The sequence below is a fragment of the Vitis riparia genome, chromosome 19 (genome assembly GCF_004353265.1).
Source record: "Vitis riparia cultivar Riparia Gloire de Montpellier isolate 1030 chromosome 19, EGFV_Vit.rip_1.0, whole genome shotgun sequence".
NCBI lineage: Eukaryota > Viridiplantae > Streptophyta > Magnoliopsida > Vitales > Vitaceae > Vitis > Vitis riparia.
In genome coordinates, this window is record NC_048449.1 from 17,704,571 (window position 1) to 17,710,570 (window position 6,000).

Below are 6,000 nucleotides of genomic sequence, written 5' to 3' on the forward strand. Positions count from 1 at the left end.
TGGCATCAGTAGGTATGACAATCATGGAAGCTAGAGTAGCTAAGGCATCAGCAAACTGGTTCTGCGCTCTAGGCAGATGGGTATATCTCAAATCATCGAATCTCCCAACCAGTAGCTCCAAATACTCGTGGTAAGGCCTAAGCTTCACATCTCTAGTCTTCCACTCGCCCTGAATCTGTCTCAATACCATATTAGAGTCACCAAACACCTCAATCTGCCTAATGCCCAGCTCTAGATTCGTCTCTAATCCCAAGATGCAAGCCTCATACTCAACAATGTTGTTCGTGGCCGGATGACGATCCAAGAATGCCAAACGAACAGATCTGGGAATGTGATCACCATGAGGGGATATCAACAAGACGCCTATCCCATATCCAGAATGGTTGGCCGCGCCATCAAAGTACATGCGCCAACCCAATAGACTAGTCACAGCAACGACATCCTCGTCTGGGAAGTCATCATCAATGGCTCTGCCATCGGAAACTGGTAAAGAAGCTAGATGATCCGTGACAATGCTCCCTCTAATGGACTTCTGAGTGATATAATGGATGTCAAACTCAGTCAGAAGTACCAACCATCTCATGAGGCGACCGACCAGGGCGGGTCTGTCAAACAAGTATCTCAGAGGATCTAGACGGGATATCAAATGCACTGAATACTTGGTCATGTAATGTCTCAGTCGGCGAGTGGCCCAAACCAATGCCAAGCCAGTAACGCTCAATCATGACATATCTTGTCTCGTAGTCTAGCATCCTCTTACTCAGATAATAAATGGCTCGATCCTTACCCGAATCATCGAGCTGAGCTAACATGCATCCCAAAGCCATGTTTGAGACGGATAAGTATAGGACCAGAGGACGGCCTGGTGTAGGAGGCGCTAAGACTGGAGGTGACAACAAGTATTCTCGGATCCTCTCAAATGCGTGCTGACACTAATCATCCCAAACAGTAGGTTGACTCTTTCTCAAGAGTCAGAAAATGGGCTCACAAATGTCTGTCAATCTGGCGATGAATCTGCTGATGTACTGAAGTCTGCCCAAGAAGCCTCTGACCTCTCTCTCTGTCCTCGGTGCAGGCATGTCAAGAATGGCTCTGATCTTATTCAAATCTACCTCTATGCCCCTCTCACTAACCATGTACCCCAAGAGTTTCCTAGAAGTCACTCCGAAAGCGCACTTCTTGGGATTCAGTCTCAATCTAAACTGTCGGATCCTCTCAAAGAACCTCTCCAGAGCTGCTAAGTGATCTGATCTACCTTGGGATTTCACTATCATGTCGTCTACATAAACCTCGACGTCCCGATGCATCATGTCATGGAAGAGGGTGGTCGCTGCTCTCTGATAGGTGGCTCCTACGTTCTTCAATCCGAATGACATGACTCTATAACAATAAGTGCCCCACTCGGTAATGAAAGACGTCTTCTCTATGTCTTCTGGAGCCATCAAGATTTGACTGTACCCGGAAAATCTGTCCATAAAGGACAACATCGAATGACCTGCCGTACTGTCAACTAGCATGTTAATGTGTGGAAGAGGAAAATCATCCTTAGGATTGGCCTTGTTGAGATCTCGGAAATCAACACAGACTCTCACCTTGCCGTCCTTTTTGGGAACAGGGACGACATTGGCTAGCCACTCCGGGTAGTCGACCACTGATAAGAATCCTACACTGAGCTGCTTCTAGAACTCCTCTTTCACCTGCAAGCTCCAACGAGGGTGCAATTGTCTCAACTTCTGCTTAACCGGTCTGGCATGGGGCAGAAGTGGCAAACGATGCTGGACGATAGATGGATCAAGGCCTGGCATGTCCTCATAGGACCATGCGAAAACGTCCAAGTAGGATCTAAGCAGCTGGATGAGGCCATCTCTCTCATCTGTAGACAAATCCGATCCGATCCTCAACTCCTTAGGCTGATCTGCCGTGCCAAAGTCAACAATCTCTGTGTCCCATACAACAGGTGAAACTCTCTAATCAACGGGGTCTGAATCGGAATCAGGAGATGAGTCATCATCTGAATCATGCTGTGCAATCTCATCATCTATGTCAAATATCTGTGATGTGGGTGAAGATGGTACAAGTAAAGCAATATCACGAGACGCAGGCAAATACTAAAAAATGCTCAAATCCATAGATAAATCATAGAAAACAACATCAAAACGGGAGACGAACCCTGACAGAACGTCAAATAAAAGAGGTGGGTCCACAAAGTCGGACGCTCCCCAGTGGAGTCGCCATTTTGTGGACCTCGCATTTTGACTCATGCGTTTCCCACTTAATGGCGAGCTCGATTTTTAATTGAAAAATTGATTTTTATTGATTAAGAAAATGACTTGGAGTCGCCACTTATTTCTGTTTTATTTTTAAAGGGTAAATAAAATAAGAAAGAAAAACACTAAGTGTGACTCCTTATTTTGGAAAAGGCGGTCTGTGAAAAACCGGATCAGGTTTAGGGGTTAGGTTACTTATCGGGAAGGTACGGTAAAGACCGTAGCACCCCTCTAAGTCCCTAAAGTCGGGTCCCTACTAATAAAATGAAGCAATCGTGACATCTAATAAAGAAATCAATGAATACCCGAATTAATCATGCACATATGGAAATCAGAAAATGCATAGACACTGATCAATGTAAAAGTGGGTACGTACCTGGGCATCAAACGATCAATGTGCTATCACAAAAATGGGGTCAGTGTACAATAAAGAGCATAAACATAGCTTACATGTCACTAAATCAAGTACAAAAGTCATCACATGTCATAATTCATTCAAATTGATTTTTATTTTAAAGAAGATTCTTTGATGTAGGGCCCTCACCAAAGCTCGTTTATTTTGCATGAATTAATTCCGTAAACTCCATCACTCGGAATTACAAAATTTAAATTCATGTTTATTTTAAATCATTTTAAAATCAGAGGAGATGTGTGTACTGCTCACCAGAAAAGAAAATGGCGGCAAAGTTTTATTAAAAATAGGATTTTTGATACCTAAGACTCTAAGGTTGAAAATTTTGGAGCTGAGATTTATTAGAAAAGAAAGTTAGAAATTGGAGGATCATTTAAAGAATAGGATTTAGAAAGCTATTTTTAAAACCAGGAGGAAGAAATGGAAAGTGGCACGTGGTCAAAGGTGGCCATGCATAGTTCATGCAAGGGTGGAGGCTTGATTTGGAGCCAACTGCTCCAAGTGTTTTGCATGAAACACATGGCTGCAGGGTAGCTAGAGTAGCTCCTACGAAGGGTCCACATTTCCACTGCCATTCTAGCTTAGTCCATTTCTTCTCAAATGTCCATGACAATCTTCTGTGGTCGTCACCCGCGTCGGAGAACCCGTAAACCGAACCAGGCTGCTGAAACCCTAGAAACCGTTCAGCCAAGGCGATGTAATCAGAAACGGGTTGATCCCACTGGGTGGCTCACTCTCGGACCTCGTCTTCCGATGCATTACAAAGCCAGGTGTGGAGGCCGTCGGTGATAGAGAGGTGGAAATGGGAAGGAAACCAGGTGGCCTTGATGAAGATGGATTCCGATTGGTTAGGAATTTGAAGCTTCAAGCATGAATGTCTGGGTGTCGGCTCCATTGATCTGGGTTGGGTTATCGGCTTCCACTCGATACAATGCGTGTAAGGGAAGACTCCATTGTCAAGGGTTCCCGCCTTCTCAATATACCCCAGCAGTAGTGGTCTTTCCTTTGCTAAAATGATAGGAGCGAACACCTCTCGTACCAAACCCAAATATGCCATTGAGAGTAACCCCATCCAAAAAGGAGCCAATCTGGTCTTCACTACAACCAAACATAATCTATGCACCAAAACCATGGTAAGATATGCAATTTTGTAAGGATAAGTGACATCTGTAGCAGAACATGGGTTTCTTGATTGACACGAAGTTGTTGCAGGGAACATTTATGCCATATCCCATAGGTTTCTACGAAATTGCTCAATACAAAGATCAGATGCATTGATTTGAACATGAGAAGATGTATCACCTAGAATCGGAATCGCAGCCACAGCAGCAAGTGAAGTGTGCCGACGCTTTCCAACAATGATGGCTTGCTTAAACAGCCCACTAATGTCTCTCTCAAAGCCAACAACTCCTGATGACACTCGCTTTTGACTCCCATTTGGCCTTCTTCACTTCACATAATGTGCACGCTCCCAATATTGAATGATGGAATCTGCAGCGCTACTCACACTTTTGACGAAGATAACAACTTGATTGAAGTCCAATGCATCAAGGAGATCATTCAACTTATGATTTTTCTCGAGCTCAGTCAGTTTGATGTAGTGCTATACAAGACCATGAAAGGTCAACTTGACTTCGTATTTCACAAATTGGAGTATCTGTCTAAGAAACACCACCAGAAAGTTTCACTTTAATGTCTCTCAAATGGTCACTCTGAGCTTCCATTGAATCCCCACTTGGCCGACCACTTATAGGTGGGGAGAGATGAGTTTTCCTCCAGTTTCGAGTTCTCACTCAGATTTTCAAAGGATGGTGCTCTACACCGCATTGTTTGATAAGAGAAATCCAAGGATAAGGTATAAATCTGAGGCTTTGATGGGACCTTGGAGAAAATTACAAAGAAAGAATGACGTGGTGAGTGACAAGTCAAGACTTCCCTTCACACAATCCTAAGTCTCCTTCTAAGCATTTCAGCTTGACTGCTAGATAAGGATTGAGGTTTTGATTTATCACCAGAGGCAAGACATTGTCTTGATACATTAAAAATGTTGGGAATAAACTCTCGAAATTTGACCACTTCAGCCTCATCTTGAGTGAACTCTAGAAAAGACCCAACAGCCTTGAGAGCAGCAACTCTAACATGATTGTTGGTCTCATCCTGTAAGCACTTGAGGATCTCAACTGCGCCCTTAGTGGTTAGAAGGCAGTAACGCATGACGTAGAAGGCCTCCGTCTGCCTGTATTGAAAGAACTTCCACATAAATAACCCAGCCATGATCAGAATCCATAAGCAAATAACCCCAAATTCTCCTCCGGTTCTCTTGTAGATAATACAACAGCTTCGTGCTCATTCTTTGTATTAAGCCTCTCTTTCTCAACCCCTTTGAACAATGATAAACAATTTTCACTATAGCACCATCCATGTCCTATTGTGAGCACAAAGCTTTGCATACGAATACTCTAGCTGCTGGTGCATTTTCTATATTTCATTTGGCGCCAAATCAAAATTATCAACAGGCTCATGTTGAATATTGAAACCGCGATTAGCATACATGCGAACACTAAGAGTTTCCTCGGCTTGGATAACAACAAGACTGTTAAAAAGTCTTATACCAGCTTAAGTATCTCCACCAAATGAAATCTCCAATGCCCTGATGCCATAAAAACCAACTCACCGAATCTGAATCGCTCATCCCAACCCACAATCGCGATGCCGAGACTTCATGCATGAGAATCGATGTGTATGAAGAGGTGGATATCATTAGTAACATGGATGATGGGAGAAGGGTATTAATGGGCATGAGGACATGAGAGAAATGAGAATGACCATAAGCATGGAGTGGGTTAGAGTCAAATCACAGGTGGTGAAAGAAATGGGTATGAAAGAAATATGAAGGCAAGGGTGATTTGGCGAGTGGTATGGTTTGATGGGGTCATCATTGTTATGATGGAATTTTAACTGTTCATCCTTGATGACTGAGGAACCTATCTCCGTCAAAATCGGATTCTCCTGCTGCCAACCGTATAACTGGAACTCCAGCTTGCACAAGTGTAGTTGTCAAATCAGTTATAGCAATTGTTTTTGAAGGCTTCACAGAATTTACTCTTGGGCTCAATGAGATGTCAACCTCCACTTGGTTGGTTATGCCCTCTGCCCTTACATGGTACCCATTCTAAGGCATTGCACATGAAACCTCTTCTCCAATGATTTGGAGATCCTCCCTTGTCTGGGCTTCAAGCAATCCCCATCATATCCAAAATCAACAAAACCAATGAGCCAATTAAAACCATCCTCCTTTGATCTTCTTCTGTTGTTCCTTAT